General features: G+C 39.6%; 1 protein-coding gene across 9 annotated transcripts in view; it reads right to left on the bottom strand.

Moving 5' to 3' along the window:
- The window catches only part of PARD3 (par-3 family cell polarity regulator), an 869,174-nt gene that overhangs the window by 147,944 nt on the left and 702,577 nt on the right, over positions 1 to 18,653 (bottom strand). The gene's annotated exons all lie outside the window — the stretch shown is intronic.

Here is an 18,653-nt window from a genome sequence, read left to right as displayed (position 1 = left end):
AATGAATGGAATTCCCAAATCTCTGTAGATGTTCATGGAAATGAAAAATAAACAAACTAAATTAATTTAAAAAAAAAAGAAAAAAAGAGATTCATCTTCATTCCAAATGTAAAAACAACCAGCGTGGCTCTTGCTTTTAAGGTGCTATGTATTCCTTTTCTAGAAAGTTTTGGAGGGTTTGTTTGTGGGTGGTTTTTTGTTTTTTTTTTTAGTATAGCAAATGACTGATTTGGGAAAAAAGGGAAAAGTGTGTCTCCTGTCCTTTTTCATATTCTGAAAAATTTCTGAAATTGGAAGCCCTTCTGAATTTCCAAAGAGTTGGTTACCTCATCTTTCCTGAGAAAGAACACAGCAATGAACTCTCTGGACAAAATGCAAAGAACAAACCTCCCTGATAATCTCTATGACGGAAAACAATTGTATATACTTCTGGTAGTAAATGAGACGCTGTTACCTGTAAATCAACAGAAATGCATTTTTCTGAGACATATAACCACAAATGTAAGATTTATTTTATACTGTTGTATCTTTTAAAGAACAGGGGTGGAAATCAGGCCATGGCCATAAGTTAAATCAAGACTAATAAGCTATTCTCTTAAGTGCAAATTACAGCATTAAAGGAGTATTTTAGCGAAAGAAAAGTAATTGACAATCAGGATGACGCAGAGTGCAAACTGCCTGCAGGTGGCCTGAATGCAAAGCATGGGGCCAGATCACAGGGGTTTTTGCATGACTATTTGTTCCGTTGTTCGATATGAAAGCAGTGATATTAGTGACTTTTCATCTAACATGGCTAAAGACGACTTCCCTTCCATATGCCATCTTCAAAATAGGTGCCAGCACAATATGTTTTTAACAAGACTGTTTACTAATAATACATGACACCTTCTGACACAGACATTATCTATAGCCAGTTGTGTTTGAGTCTCATTTTGTAGAGACTTCAAGGCACAGAAAGCACAGGGAAGAGCCAGGCAGCTGGGCTGTGTGATGGGTGATGCAATGGTTCCTCTTACCTGGCAACAGTGTAGTAAATAGACTCTGTGACCCAGTAACCAGCCCTTTATTGACATGAATATGTTTTAGCAATGTGCATGTAGAGCTTTATACACAGATCTCAGGGAGCTAAACTCTGGAAGCATCCCCAAATGAACTGTACCTCTCAGTATGATTCGGGCAAGCTCTCTGAGCTACTTTCAGAAGTTTATAGTCACAGGTTTGATATCTTTAAAAACAATGTTATTAACTGTCACCAAGTCAGCCTTTAATTCAGGGTGACCTCTTACACAAGGAAGCAAAATGCTGCCTGGTTCTGACCATCTCTGATTAGTTATGGACTGAACCAATGATCTATGCTAGTCATCAGGTCTTTCTTCCTAGTCCATTTTAGCCTAGAAGCTCTGCTGAAATCTATACAGCATCTCAGCAGTATGCAAGCCTCCAGTGGTGGAGGGGTGGTGGCTAAACATGAGGTAAAGGGATGGGAATCCGTCTACAACAAAGAGAAGACATTTACCATTGAACCACCATTGCTCCCAGTGAAAGAACTGTTGATGTTATATGCTATCAGGTTGACCACACAGCACAGTGGCCTATTTACAATTGAACAAAGCCTTGCCTAGTCCTGTACCATCTTCACCATCACATCTCTGCTGTGCTTAAGCTCATGATTGTAGGCACTCTGTCAATCCCTCTTATAGAGGGTCTTTCTCTTTTTAACTAAGCCTCTATTCGACCGAGCATGATGTCTTTCTCTGAGGATTGAGGCCTACTGATAACATACCCAAAGGATAAGAGACCGTCTCAACATCCTTGTTTCTAAGGAGCACTCCAGATGAACTTCCTCCAAGACAGGCTGGTTTGCTCTTTGGGCAGTCCATGGAACTATAATAAGAACTCCTAATTCTATCATGAATACTAAAAGTTGCTGCCTGTATAAAAACAGGCATATTAAAATGTCTCCAAATTCTTTAACTTCTAAAAATCTACTTATCTGATATACACAACTATCTGTGTTAAAGGAATAATTATTTTTTCTTTTATTTGAAGGCAACTATTTTACAGTAAACGAATTTTTCATGTGTTATATTTTAACCAGGGGGGAAGACATGTCTAAGACAAGCCAAACTTTAATCCTGCCATTTTAAATTAAAAGAAAAAAAAAAGATGCCTTCAGATTTTCTTTCTACTTCAGTAACTTAAGAATCCCTTACTTCTTTAAATCCCATTTCGTAGGTCAAGAGATGAAGAGCATGTGAATGCACTGGTTGTTTTAATGAGAAACAAACTTCATTTCAGAGGAAACATTTTCTCATCAAAACTCTAGTTGAATATTTAGTTGGAGGATTATTTGGTTATCAGGAGCCTGAAGGATTCAATATTCCTTAACTTGGTTTAATATTATGGTATTAAATATTCTAAAAATGAAAGAGGGGTAGAATTGGCATGGGGACCTTATCAGTGGCAGTGTTCCAGTTGTTAGGATATGTGTTCTGAGGAATGGAGCATAAAAAGTTGGTTAATCCCACGTGAGATAACTAATATTAAAAATAATTCTATAATAGTTATAGAAAGGCTTCCAGCATTTTGTAGATAGATAGATAGATAGTTAAATAGACAGACAGAATTCTTATATTTAAAATTCAGTTGGGCCCAAGGGTCAAGTGTTATTTTATTTTGGAGGAACATTCTTCTAAATTGTACAGCACTCCTCTGTCAATTTGCTGCACTGAGGTAATCTGGGTTTGCGTTGATGCGGCAGTGTTCCAGTTGTTAGGATATGTGTTCTGAGGAATGGAGCATAAAAAGTTGGTTAATCCCATGTGAGATAACTAATATTAAAAATAATTCTACAACAGTTATAGAAAGGCTTCCGGCCTTTTGTAGATATAGATAGATAGATAGATAGATAGATAGACAGACAGACAGACAGAAAGTCTTATATTTAAAATTCAGTTGGGCCCAAGGGTCAAGTGTTATTTTATTTTGGAGGAACATTCTTCTAAATTGTACAGCACTCCTCTGTCAATTTGCTGCACTGAGGTAATCTGGGTTTGCGTTGATGCTGAACCTTGTGCCATTGGGGGTGGGGGTCAAGTGTCATAATGTTGGCCATGGTGGACAATGTGTGGTGGAGCTCCCAATTTAAGACAGGTTTGGAAGCAGGAATGGCATGCAATTCCTAAACCACATGCCTCTAGAAACTCTATGAACTTGGAGAAACAACAATAGTTATAGAAAGGCTTCAGGCCTTTTGTTTATAAGGTTGCTTTGAGTTGTGCTTGACTCGACAGCAATCAACAACAAATGTTAATTGAGGTGGGGAAATCACCATGTAAAACTGAACAGCCTAATGAATAGAGAAAATATTCTTCTTCAACTCAAGTTTTCTCACCATCAGCAAAGAATCCTAATTCAGATAGACATGAGTTCAAGTCCTGCTGTGGGATCATGAGTGAATCGCGTCTGTCTCTGTATACACTCACCCACTCAATTTCATAGCCACCGAATCCTAAGTAACTCATAGCTGACAATCACTTGTATAACGGAACCACCAGAAAAAGGCTACATTTGAGGTAGCTGTGCAACTCCCTATAGACTAAATGACCAAAGTCCCCTTGTTGTATACAGGAAGTGATTTTTTTCCTCAAGTATCCAACTTACTGGGATGCTGCAAAAACAAAGTGAGAAATCACATGCAAATTCTTGCAAGAGCAAGCATTTAATAAATGTTAGCTATTATTAGTTATAATTAACATTAATATTTTTATCACAAAGTTGTGGCGAAGATAAAATGATATTAGACAAGATATTTAGGGCTAGCAATCCAAAACAAATTGCCATTTAATCATCATCCATATGGAAATGGAATCCTCAGTTACCAGAAATTCTATCTTGTGGAGATTTAATTCCATTTCTAACAGAAATCTTTCCAAAATTATCTACACATACTAAAAGTAAGAAGATTTGTAAAAAAAAAAATCCCATTAAAGTATAAACATTTGCATGATATGGACTGCATATAATACATGCATGGTATAAGGCCAGGGCCAAAGGCTTCTCAATATATAACATATAAGACCATTCTACACCTCTCTCTTGTTATAATAAATCTAACCATGGATCGTTATGTGGGAAGATACAGATATGTGTTGGGGACGTGAATGTGTTCTAGATGGTTGTTGTGATGAGTCAGAACCAACTCACATCTGACTTTTACAAAAAGCCTGTAAATTGCATGGGAGTGGAGACTGCCCTCCTTCTCCCGTAGAGCTGTTGGAGGATCCGAACCACTTGCCTTTGAGTCACCAGTGCAACTCCTTACCCACTAGGCCACCAGAGCTCCCTGTATTCTATAAGTAGTGGACAGAAAAAGAATTGGAGGAACACAAAGAATATTTTATTTTTATTTCTTTCCTCTGCTCATTGAAGGTTTTGATACAACTCCTGGATGACATGCAAAAATAAATCAGAGTCGCTCTTCCATGCAGGAACTGTCCCACATAATTTTGCGTGTGAGCAGTGAAGGAGGCATTTGACAAGACCAGGGGAGACAGAAACTAGTTCTCCCAGGACTTTTCTTTCTGCTTTGAAAGCATGATGTTCCAGGGGCATCTGGAAGAGCTCAGACAGTTATGGAAAGAAATACCCACTGGTACCACCATGGAAATAATCTACCATTCTCTCTAGACTCATATGATAGATATTAATTACAAAGATTTGCTGCCTATGAAGATGCTTCCACTGTGAGGCAGGAATGGATTCCCCTCAGTGGCCACCTCAAGACTTTTACATACCACTGCTGTAGCAAGCAAGGAGCGCTGGAAGCTGCACTGCAATCCCAAAGGCAGTTGGTTCGAATCCACCAGCTAGCTACTCTGTGGGAGGATGGGCAATCTATTCCCATGCAATTGAATTTACTGCCTCTGAAAACCCACTGGAGGGTCAGCAATGAGTCAGTTCTGGCTCGATAGCACACAACCACAACAGCTGCTGTCACAAGCACAAACTGAAATGGATCCACAGGAAATGGGATGGCTCTGGCATGTCTGACTTCTAAGAAAAAGAAATTTCTGCCAATAGTGGTTATTCAGAAATACAATTTCTTGGAGCTCTGGTGGCCTAGTGGCAAGAAGCTGCACTGCAATCACAGATTTGTGGTTTGAATCCACCAGATGCTCTGCTGGAGAAGGAGGGGCCATCTCCTCCTGTACCAGTCAGATCCAATTTGATGGTACATACACAGAGAAAAAAAGAAATACAATTTCTTCCTGATCTGATGTTTTCAGCATGGAAAGGAAGATGGAAGCATGATACTTTCTGCTGTGACTCCCACCCCACCCCACCCCATATTAGCAGGAAGTGACAACATACTGTCCAACTGTTTTGGGTGACAATTACAAAAAATAAGGGGAAGAAAGGTACATTTTTCTGACAGCCCACGTGTAGTACTCCATTTAGATTTGTGAATGTATTATCTCATTTAACTGCACCAGTCTTCAAAGACTGTCCTCAGAAATGAGAAAATACACAGAATTTCAATCACTGCCATATTTGTTGTGGTTAGCTGCTGGCGAGACTTTCCAACTCAGTGTCTCCATAGGACATCACAGAACTGCCCCAGAGGGTTTTCTATTAGTCCACACACAGAGCGTTGAAATGCTAACCCAAAGGCCACAGCTTACTGGAGGTTCAAATCTGCCTGCAGCTACTCAGGAGAAAGATGGACAATTTCCTTTCATGTGGTTTACAACCTCAGAAACCCGACGGAGGGTCAGTTATCAGTTGATTCCAACTTAATGGCAATGCGAGAGACAGTCTTTATAGTGCAGCTCATCAGTTTTTCTCCCATGGAAGTGCTGGTTTGATTCCCAAAGCAGACCATGCAACCAGCTCCCAAGTGCTGTGCCATGAGGGCTGCTTACAAGACACAACCCAAACCTCAGCTGCCTTTGAGTCATTGACTTGTGGTGACTGCATGAATGTTGAGAGCAGAGCTATGCTTCATGGGATTTTTAATGCCTGGCTTTTGAGAAGTTATCCTCTGAGGTGCTCTAGGTAGACTTGAACTGCCATCCTTTGGTTAGCAATGGAATGGTTAATCATCTGTACCATCTAAGGACTCACTAGACACAGTCTATATTCTGGTAAATGTTCCTTCTCTTCTCTTTCTTATTTCTGTGAAGCCTGAATAATCACTCCCATCAAGTTGGGTGCAGAAATATGTGTAGGTCATAAAGGCAACAACTATTTACATCATTTGAAAGTCAGAATAGTCTGTTAATTAATGAGGGCTACACAGATATTCTGAATAAGACCCCATTTAGACAAGGCAATAACTCCAATGTCTAACCACAGATGTTAAAAACCAAAGCAAGCAAGACCGAGACTGGGTTGTGTATGTACTTTAACTCTTTGTAAAGATCACAGGGTGTGCTGGATCGAGGGAGGTAAGGAGGAGATTACCGTTTGGTGGGCCTTGGTGCACTGGGAGATGTTTTGTGTGGTCCAGGCCATCAGCGGAGTGAGTACGAATCCGTGGGTTGCTGCTGCTGAGGGGTGTTATGTGGACAGAGAAGCTTCATGTCCAGGAGAAACTACAATGAGGGAAAACTTATGGCTAAACCCACCTATGAGCCTCCTTTAAGAATCCACAAAACAAATGGGTTTATCTACATCAATACGTCTCAGCTTCCCAAAAATATTTCAATAAAAACCTCAAACACACTGCTCTCTTGTCGATTCCAATTCACAGCGATCCTCCATCAGCTTTTCTGAGAGTCTCATTGTAATGCCTTTCTTTCTGCCGGTGGATGCTAACCTGGAGAGATACCTTCTTCGCATTAGTAGCACACTCCTGGATTACACCATCAGAGGACATTTTATGTGACTCAACAGCAATGGCTCTATTTTCTTGGTTTTTTCTTAGACGCTTGTCTCCCTCTATTCTATTCCACTCTTAAAAAAATGGAAATCTCTAAATGAACCTATATCTCTTTGGGCTTCTCTTTGCTCTTCATAGAACCAAAAATTCCAAACCAAACGAGCTGCCCTCCAGCTGATTCTGATTCCACAGATGGAGATTCCACAGTACTGAGGAGACTGAGCTCCACTGGGTTTTCACAATCTCTGAACTTCCTAAGGCAAGTCTGGGTTGGGTTCAGACTAACAATCTTTCTGTTAATTGCTGAGCACATCACTCTGTCCTCTTAGAAAATCCTCACACTATGGCAGACCTTTAAAAAAAACTTGCCCAGAACATCTATGAGATGAACCAACTACACTACCTGTTTTATACCCTTTGTATTCTATTCAGGCCTAGAAAAACCTATTGGCCTAACGGGACTCTAGTCAATGGTTAAAAATGTTTACTGAATCTCTAAGTGCCTGGCCTGTGTTAGGTTGTGTTGGGTTGGAAAGATAAAAGGACAGAGGCTTTTGAAAGGGTTTATAACCTCTTAGTAGAGATAAGAAAGCTTCATAAACACAGGGGCAAGAGAAGTGGACAAACAGTAGCGGAGAGGAGAGGGGAGAGGAGAATGAAGCCTTCGGTGCTGCTTCACATCTTAGGATTGTTTATTTTAATGAGGACAAACTATTGACTTTTTTTCTCCTACTCATTTTTCAACTTATTTTGATTTTTCACAGGGTAACTTTTCATGCTAATTTTTGCATGTGGGCTATTTTGATTAAGGGGAGTGCCTTAATTTATAGCTCTTCAGGGGCACAAATTGGGGGCATGTGGGTTGTTTGTGATTTCAGAGAGCCATAGCTAAGCCTTTGCCATTATTAATCTGGCTATACAGTCAATCCTTCTGAAAGAACGCATTCATTCTTCCTTCTCTGTTATCAATGACAAGTTAAATTGGCCACAAAAGCCTTATGGGCTTGTGCTTTGTGAAGAGGGTGCCTGTTTCAGAGCCTGGGGGAGATCAGGACATTTCAGGACCCATTGCTTGTCCTATCTTCTTAATTCCCCTACTAGTGGCTTAGCAAAATGGGAAGGGGGGAAAATACAAGAAGGGGTGTTTATATCAGCTTTTCATTTTATAATGAAGACTTTTAACAACAAGCAATGGACTATTTGAGAGTGACAATTTTGAAGATAACAAAAAAACTTGAACAAGCCAGGACTACTCAGAAAGGGAGCATATCAGATGCCTGCCCAGCAAGTCAAGAACTCCAGAGACTTTGCTGTCCTGTTGACACTGGCTGATGCTGATGACAACACTCTCTGTGTGACGGAGTAGAACTGTGCATGTTCAGGGGTTTTCATCGCTCTGATCTTTGGGGAGCAGCTCACTAGATCTTTCTGCTGCATAGGTTTAAGCCACCAACCTCCTGGTTAGCAGTCCAGCGCTCACCCATTTGTTCTCCCCAAGAACTCATTCCTTCAAAATTTCCAAACCCAAAAGTACTTGTCAATCAAATGGGTTCCAACTCGCAGCAACATTCTGTTGGGTTTCCAAGGCTGCAAATCTTTATAGGAAGAGAATGGCCAATTTTCTCCCAAAGGACACCTAGTGGATTTAAACTGCTGACCTTTCTGTTAGCAGTCTGATAAGTGACAGCCTAAGCCACCGGGCTCCTTTCAAAGAGTTTACTTAAACTTATTGTCATCATGTAGGTTCCGACTATGGTGATCGTCTATTGGTTTCCCAAGGCTGTAAATTGCAACTAAAGGAGACTTGCTTAGTTTTCTCCCAAGGAACCAATAGTGGATTGGAACCACACTCTGAGTTATGGTACAATTCACTAAGGACTACACAACCGAGCTCTCTTCAAAGAGGATGTTGTTGTCATTATTATGTACCTTAAGTTGGAACCACCTCATAGCTGACCCTCCAGTAGTTTTCAGAGGAAGTTTACAGAACAGGAAGAGACTGCCAATCTTTTTTCTACAGAGCAGCTGGTGGATTTGAACCATGTGCCTTCGGGTTGGCAGCACAACTCTTTACCACTAAGTCACCAGAGCTTGAAAAAAATCTGAAATGCCCAGGCCGGATTTTCTTTAAAGGTCAAACCCCACCAGGCACTTCCTACACTCACTTTGCTAACGATGTCACATCAGTATTAATTGTAATGGGCTATTTTACTTATTGGGTTCTTTCTGCCTATTGGCATTCCAGACACCTTACATAAATCCTGCAATAAAACCAATTAAAATCTCATTAAAAGATAAAACCTAAAACTATGCCAATAAAATACGAAACACATTTTAAATACATTCATTTTGCATCACCCTGGAATGGAATAAAATGAAAAAGTATAGTGTGAATGTCAGAGCCTTATTGAGGACAAGGCTCATCTCAGGGGGTCAACCTGAAAAACACAATTAAATTAGTTGAAGGTGCCCAGACTTGTCAGATATCCAAGTCTGGTTTCCATCAGTACTGCATTTAAGGGATTTCCCAGTTTTATATGAAAATCTGTTCCTACCTGTAATAAAGTAGAGACGATTCTTTGGAGATAAACATATATTGAGAAACACATAAAATGTCATGATAGGCAGGCTGAAATGTCACTTTAAAAAACAAAACTATCCTTTTATCCAATTCAGAGCACAGAAGTCTTACTAGAAAGCATGGGGTTTTCTCTGTGGATGGCTCATGAAAGCAAAGAATTGCATTTTAAACATCAGAGCAACTTGTGTGGACAGACACAAAGAGCTGATCAAGCAAGAATTCTGAAAAGTCCCAACTCCAATGATTATAACAACGCTTTTCTGATATTCGCTTTCCATCTCATTGCCCTTGAGTCAATTCCAATGCCTCCTGATCCCACAGGACAGAGCAAAACTGCCCCGTGGGATTCCTAAGGCTGTATTCTTTATAGAAGCAGACTGCTACATAATTCTCTTGAGCAAGTGATGGATTCAAACCAGAAATGTTTCCATTAGTAACTGAGCATTTAATAATGGCATTACCAAGGGCAAGTGATGATCTCTTCAGCAGCACATAAACTTTAACTTTGATCCATTCTAGAAATGTTTAAAGTTAAGCAAATGCTTATCCAAAATTTACCAATCATGCAGTCAAGATGCATCAATAATTATTGCTGATTGGAATGCAAAAGTTGCAGACAATGAGGAAAGAATGATAGAAAGTCTAAACTTGGTGACATAATAATAGAATTTTATATATTCATGGCAAATACATTTTGTAAGAAACGCAAAAGGTGATTTTACACATGGATCTTATCTGACAAAATGCACAGCAATCATACTGACTACATCTGTGGAAAGAATTGTTGGAGAAGTTCAATACCAACAGTTAGGACCAGGCCAAGTGCATACTGTGGAACAGATCATCAATTGCTCAGGTACAAGTTCAAATTCAAATTCAAAGAAGATTAAAACAAATCCACAAGAACCAAAACAGGACCTTGAGTCTACTTCACTTGAATTAAAAAAAAAAAAAATCAAATCGTCTTAAGAACAGGTTTGAGGCATTGATCACCAATGATCGAAGACCAGAGGAGCTGTGGGATGACATCAAGGATACTACCCATGTGAAGAGCAAAGCCTCATTACCAAGACGGGAAAAAGAAAAAGCCAAAACAGATGTCAAAAGAAACTAGGAACAAGGAGTTAATGTTTAAAAGGCAAAACAAAGGGAAGATATGCTGAAATAAAAGAACTGAATAGTAGACTTGAAAAGGAAGCTTGAGAAGACAAAGTATTACAATAGATTGTACAAAATGCTAGCATCAGAATAAAAGGGGAAGAACTCATTTCACACTTCTTAGGCTGACAGAACTGAAAAAAAAAAGTAAACCTTGAGTTGCAGTATTGAGTGATATGTTGGCTAAATCGTGAATGATCTAGAAAACATTAAAAGAAAATGGAAAGAATACATACAATCCTTGTACCAGAAAGAATTAGCTGACACTGAATAATATTTTAGGAAATACCATATGAACAAGAGCCAATGATAATAAAGGAAGAAGGGCAAATTACAAATTATTAAATAGCATTGGTGTCAGTTTGAAGACTAAGGTACACCTGATTCAGGCCATGACCTCTCCAGGCACATGTTATAAACCTAAGAGCTGAACAGTGTATAATGACATAAGAATAATTGATTCCTTTGAGTTGTGATGTTGGAGAAGAGCACAGAATATCCCATGGACTGTCATAAGAGAAACAGATGTGTCCTAGAAAATGTGCAGATAAAGTCCTCATTGGAGGCAAGGATAGGTTTTTTTCTCATACTTTGGACATATATATAGGAGACACTATTTGTTCTTTTGCTAGTAGTGGGATATTCAATACTCTCCTCCAACACCGCAGTTCAAACACATCAATTCTGTCATTCTTATTCACTGTCCACCTCTCAGATGTATCGAAAGTCATTAAAAGATTTAGGCCTGAACATGACACACTTTAGGCCTCAAACTTTTATCATTGCTTCTCGGTAATCGGTAGAAGTCCCTGACTGCACACTTGTGAATGCAATATGTGTGTATATGTGTGTAGACAGACAATAATTTCCAAAATACTTGCCTCCATAACCTCAAAGTAATACTTACTGTTATGTGCTGTCATGTCAGAACCAACTCATAACAGGCTTGCAGAGGGTGTTTTGCAAGGGAGGACATTTTGCCCATGCTTTTCCCTCAAAGCAGCTAGTGTTTTTTCCCCCATTTTTGTACATTTTATACTGATTTATTTACAGAGTTTGAATACATTGTTTTCTACACTGGATCTTTCCCATTTCCTTCACCTCCCACCCCGCTCCCTGCCCCATCAAGTTGTGCCAGACTATGCAGCTAGTGAATTTGAATCACCTTCTCTTGTACTGGCAGCACAACTCCTAACCCAATAGGCAACCAGAGTTCCCTCAAGTAATTGATAATGGGTAAAACAGTTATATTACAAAACCTAAAACAGTTTCTCATCATGCTTTTTCTCCATATTTTTTGCATGAAAATGTAGCATTTAGACAAATTGCTCTGTTGATAAAAGTGAGTGGGTATTAGAACAACAAACAAGGCAGCTGACTAAATCTATTCAGCTCCAGGAAAGAAAAAAAGGAAAATATTCAAGTTAAACAACTGTTATTGCTTCTCATGTTAAGTACATCCCCCAGTTGGGCTCAGTTGCTGGTCTAAGATGACTACACATCACTTGTGACATCCTGCAAGCCAACTGGATATCTTCATGCAAATGTTTAGGAAGCATGCATGAAACTGAGCAAGGGGGACCCACTACTTTATGAAAAAAGCATTCATAATGCTATTTGTACTACTACCTGCAGAGAATAACAGTGGATGATCTCTTTGGAAGTTTTATAAATGGAACCCTGTCAAATTTATAAGCAACATTTTAGACAGCAAATATGTTGCTTGGATTTCGGCAGTCTTAAACACTGCAAGCAGCTTAACCTTATCTCCCAGTGTCACTGCCTTCCTGGAGTAATTGATGCTTGGAGTCCCCAATTTCACATAAACCAGGCCACTGTGTTATTGTATACAGCAATCTGACTGCTGGCAGAGACAGGAAACGGCATGGAACCCAGATCAATAGACATGTCAACAGTAAGCTGCTTAATCTAATTCGACCTGTCTCATCTCAGAGCACAGAGTTTGCGATTTTGCTGTTGGGTCCCTCTGGCAGGAAATGGTTTGGAAAGTTTAGTCTTAAGAAGTTTCAGTGATATGCTTATCCTCCAGGCTCTCGAATGTTTATTCAGCAGAATAGCTGCTTTAAATGTTTCATATAAATGGCAGCAATGTAAACAAGGCACTTCTGAGTTCCCTCACATGTGAAAACTATAAGGCTGATTTCCTTGACTATGGACACAGAGATTAACACTCCAGCCAATTACACTTGGAGTAAATGGCTTTGGCTCACATGTGCGGAGCTGATGTTGGCTTTACATGGGAGCCCCACCACCACTTCAAGGCAGTCTTCTGAGAAAAAGAAAACTCTTCATTTTAAGTAAATATTTGGCTCCTTTTTAACTACCTCTTGGGGAAACGACTTTTTCATTTGTGAAACCGCGTATGATTCCATTAAAGTATCATTCTTCTTCATCTGAATGGCAGGAGCGATAAGCAATGGTGGCGTGGGGGAGGAGAACTATTTCTGGTATGAAGGATGACAGCCTCAAATCCATTCATTCTGGCCCTGGCTTCAACATTCCCCCTTCAGGCTGGGGTGAACCCACCGCCCCGACTCCTTGTCCCTCAGTACTGCCCCCTTCCTCTCCAGGAAAGCAGAACCAGATGCCAAATGTCAGCACGTGGGAGGTAGGGCGTGCTAAATATCTGATATCAGCAGGAGGCCTGGTGCAAGCTGTCCTTTAATTATCAAAAAGCAGGGACTCAGATTATTCTGCATACTTCCAAAACTCAGGACCTTTGTAGAAATCTATAGTTGGACATATCACGTACTTTTAAAAGGACAATTCGCTGTTACTGTCATCCTTAAAATGGCCATTGGCAGAAGTATAACAGGGGAGATGATCCCACTTTGTGGATAAGGGAACACAGGGCCAGGTGAATCAAATGCCACACATCACATACCGGCTTAGAGGAAGAAGTAGGGATTGTGAGTAAGGGAAAGCTTTGTAGTCGGAAAGCACTATAGAAGTTAACTCTGAGAGGAGAAAGCACAGGTTCAGAGTCAATTGTATGTTACTGTGGTCTAAGGGCATAATACTTTGGAGTTTTGAATTAACTGGATGTCTATTCAACTCACATTTATTGAATTCTTACTATAGGCCAGGATTTGTTCCATATCCTAGGAATACAATAATGAGTAAACTGGGCAGACTTTCTGAGACTGATAAAATGAGTTATAAATAAACATACAAAACAGTTCTGGTCTTGAGAAGTGTTTTTAAATGTATAATCTCAAAAAACCTCACTGTTATTGGGTCAGAACCAACCTGTAGGAATCCTCCTTTGAATGTCAGAGGCTGTAAATACCAAGGAAAGAGACTTCCCATCTCTCTCGTATGGAGCTGCTAGTGGATTTGAACCATAAGAGAGGCCCTTTGGATTAGTAGTAGTGCACTTTCCAAAGGCCCCTAAAAATACAACAGGAGATGTAGTGAACAGTGCCAAGTGGCTAAAGACAGTCTTTTAGAAGTATTACTGGGACCCAACACTGCAATTAAAGTTTTATATCTAAAAAAATTTATAACTAAATCCTTGTAGAGGGACATCATGCTTAGGAGGGTGAAGGGGCAGCACAAGAGAGGAAGACCCTCAATGAGATGGACTGATTCAGAGAATAGGGTAATGGGGGTAGGTGTATTGAAGACAATAAAGTTGGCACAAGGTAGGGTAGTGTTTAGGGCTGTTGTGCATGGGGTTGCTATGACTCATAGGCGACTCAACTGCACATAACAACGACAACATATTACATGAAGACTTTCCAGTATCCGCTTATTATCAATGAACATTTACTCACTAAGGAAGTTCAAGAGAAAGAATACCATTTATATTGATTGCTGGTTTTCTAAGGTTGTGAATGCTATAATTTCCAATCTATGTTGTGAATCACAGAATTGTAAATTATATTTACATAGTGAATTCTATGGAAAGGACCTAATTTTTCCTCTCTATTCTTTGGATAGGGGTTAGCACAGAGTAGAACATTCATTCTGTATTAGTTTGCGGAATAAACAAATCAATTGATACTGCCCCTTAAACTAAAACCAAACCCTCATGAGCTTCTACTAAGTAACTATCCTGAAGGGAAGACGTTAATCAAGAGCCCTATTAAGTGTCATTCAAAGCAAAATGAGAATTCTGACCAAAAGCAAACAAATGCTTACAGACTTAAAAAACTATTAATATAAGAAGATCCTGAAAAGGGCTAAACTGGGTGGCTCCCTGGAGGCAAGGATTCTGAGGTTTCGTCTGACATCCTTTGGACATGTTGTAAGGAAAGACTGGTCCTTGAAAGAGGAACATCATGCTTGGGAGAGTGGAGGGACAGCACAGGAGGGGAAGGCCCTCTATGAGGTGGATTGATTCAGTTACTGGGGTAATCGGGATGGGAGTGTCAGAGACAGTGCGATTGTCACAGGACAGAGCAGGGTTTAGGGCTGTTGTACATAGGGTCGCTATGAGTACAGGCAACTCGATGGCACACAACAACAACAACAATGATGATGATGATGCAGAAGGAAATGGAGAGTAACAATAAAGAAGAGAGAAGGAACCACGGATGGTGAGATAGGCTGGAATGGGGAGGGCGTGGAGTGGGGTGGATGATGAGGGAAGGGGGAAGGATGGAGAAGGAAGGAAAAGGATGGGAAACAGATTCTGTCTTTAATCAGAGGCACCTGACAGTGACACATCTTAATGACGCTTAACTTTCTGGGTGGCACAAACAGCTTATTCTCAATTACTAATCCAAATGTTGGCAGCCCATACCAACCTAGAGGCACTGGGAAAGAAAAGCGTATTGATCCTTAAAGATTACAGCCAAGAAAATCCAATGGGCGATTCTACTCTGTAATACAAGAGGCTGGAATTGACTGGATGGTAAAGGATTTCTTTCTTTTACTGATTATTTATTTTAGTTGAGCAAAGGTTTACAAATCACATTGGCTTTTCATGTATTCATTCAGAGACAATTTGCTTTAAACATTAATAGCCATTGATTAATGCAATATGTTGATTACAATGAGGTGTCTTTCTTTTTTCTAAAATGATATTTTTACGGTTACATTTTAGGAAATTGAGGTCTCCTCTTCTTAAACGAAAATAGCCAAACATTTTCTAAAGAAAGATGATGTGAAAGCAGGGCCTTTATGCTCTGAAAGGGAGGCTCACAGAAGAGTGGATGCAGCCAAGAAATTTCCAACTGAAAGACTGGAGCAAACTGAGTATGGTGCTTGGTACTAAGAACACTGAGAATTAATGATCAGGCATGTTAATTGGATTAAACACAAATGAACGAGGGTCCAAATCGTGCAAGGAGAACAGAGGGGAGTCAAGGAAAAACGCCATCTAGCTATTTCCCAAGTTCTGACCAATGTGGAGTTTCAATTCACAGCTTATGCTAACACATCAGGTTCCACCTGTCCTTAACAAGTGTTATTCCATTGGTGAGAAAATGACTAATGGAGTACTAAAAACTGGAGTTTTAGTAAACTGGTGAGCGCCTGAATTTCATGTATTTAAGCTAATTTTTGCACATGGAAAAAGAAGACATGGTGGTAAGCCAGGAAAAGAAATGAGAAACTTTTCAGTCTTATATAGTAAGCACCAATTTCCCTGAAAAACAGACACTGGAGATATCAGCAGCAAAAATATGAAAGAAAATTCTTTTCATCAAAGCCCATTACAGTCTTTATCAGCTTAATATAAATTTGCAGGAAACCCGAGAATAGGTCTTGATACTTCAGCAAAGAAGACACTGAGATGACCTATAAACTTATTAAGAAACAATGGATATCATTAGCTCTCAGAAAAATGCAAATCAAAACAACAGTGAGTTATCAAACCCCAGCAAGATCCAATAGAACAGGGAATAATAAATGCTGTAAACTACAAATTCTGGCAAGAATGAGGAGAGATGGAAATTCTATGACACTGCTGTTGGGAATGCAAAATGGAACAATCCCTATAGAAACAGTTTGGCACTTCTTTAAAAAGCTGAAAATGAAAAAAAAAATTTAAAAAGCTGAAAATGGAAATGGAGTTAGTAATCCCACCACCATGTACATACATACAACAGAACAAGTAATTTTTGTTCCGTTAGAACCAACACAGAGCTGGCTCTCCTGTAGGTTTTTCAAATCTGTAAATCACAGAGAAGAATGTCCATCTTTCTCCTGTGGAGCAGCTGGTGGATATGAACTACCTGCCATTGGGTAGGTAAGCAGTGCAACTCCTTAATCACTAGGTCACCAGGGCTTCCTATCGGGTATATAATATGCTTTACATATATCACTTCATGTTTCACTTTAGGATCAATACCATGTTGGAAGCAGGAGTGGCATCCACTTCTTAAACAACATGCCTCTGGAAACTCTGTGAACTTTGATAAATTACAATAGTTACAGAAAGGCTTCAGGTCTTTTGTTCATAGGGTCGCTATAAGTTGTGCTCTACTTGACGGTTGACGGCAATCAACAACAACATTGTTCACTACAGCACTATTTATCATTGAAAAGAGATGGGGGGAAATTCCAGTGCCTCTCAAGATAGAATTGGTTAAAGAGACTATGTTACATTCACACAAGGGAACAATAAAGAAAAAGTCACAAAACACTGCATATCTTTGATGAATCTACAGGACCTGAAACAAATCAGATGCAAAAGGGCAAATGTTTCAGAAGACCATTACTATAAAAAGCTAAAGAAAGGTTTAAACACAGTCATTCCTAGTTGGTTAGCATGACTGGAAAGGAGAGAGAGGAGCATTATAATTAACAAATAGATAATGCTTACCAAGATGGGTGCAGAAAAGCCAATTTACACCAATGAAACGATCAGACAATGCAATTAATGAATTTATTGATTGTAATTAATGTTATAAAGAATAAGGTGTATGAATGAGTGAAGGAATCCAATATTTGCAAACATTCACTCAAATTACAGTAGATAATAAAAAAATATAGGTCTCAAACACAGGAGGGGGGACCAAGAAACAAAACCTAAAGAAAGTAATATGTGTATCAGAGATGTGTAGCTGTGTTATCACAACTTAAAGACCTTCCAGTTAGGTAGTGTTACTGTTACTTCTTACACATAAGGAAGGTGAGACTCAATGTTAAATAGCATGCCCAAGGCCACATGTGTGGTGAATGGAAGAGGCAGAGTTATGACTCTAAGGCCTAAGACATTTCCACAATTCTTTTAGGGCATCCTTGCACTGTTGCCCATGATGTGCACTGAATAAGTAAATGTGCCATAAACAGACATCCTCTACATTACAGGCAATGGCAGACTGTAATTTGGGATTAAACTCTTTGGCCCAGAGACAGCAAGTCTACTGGTTTAATAGTATCTACCACTAATCTGTCTGGGGCGCTTGCATATTGCTATGATGCTGGAAGCTATGTTGTAGATACTTCAAACACCAAGAGAGTCAGCAATCATGGATGGGTTCCAGTGGAGTTTCCAGACTAAGATAGAGTAGGAAGAAAGGCCTGATGATAAACTTCTGAAAATTGTTGTTGATGGATGCTGTCAATTTGATCACAACTCCTCATGACCCCGTGAACAACAGATCTGAAGCACTTGTTCTATTCTAGGTCATTCTCACCATCTGTGATATGCTCGAACCCTTTGTTAGTTGCCGTGTCAATTCATCTTGTTAAAGGTCTTCCTCTCTTTCTCTGACCTTTCCCAGAATGATGGACTTTTCCAAGGACTGATCCATCCTGACAACATGCCTGGAGTATGTGAGACAAAGTTTCACCATCTTTACCTCTAAAGAGCACTGTGGTTGTACTTCCTACAAAACAGACTTATTTGTTCTTTTGAGAAGCCATGTATATAGTCTGTCGATAGTGGTAGAGAGGCCTTTTGTTCATAGGGTCACTTTGAGTCCTGCTCGACTCGAAGGCAATTAACAAAAACAACAACTACAGGTATAGTCTGTCCTCTTCTCCAACACCACAATTCAAAGGCATCGATTTTTCTGTCATCTTTATTCACTGTCAAACTTTCAGATGCACTAAAAG

The sequence above is a fragment of the Elephantulus edwardii genome, unplaced genomic scaffold (genome assembly GCF_000299155.1).
Source record: "Elephantulus edwardii isolate Elephantulus edwardi_28Jun2011 unplaced genomic scaffold, EleEdw1.0 scaffold00073, whole genome shotgun sequence".
Taxonomy (NCBI): Eukaryota; Metazoa; Chordata; class Mammalia; order Macroscelidea; family Macroscelididae; genus Elephantulus; species Elephantulus edwardii.
This window is presented reverse-complemented; position numbering and strand designations above follow the sequence as displayed.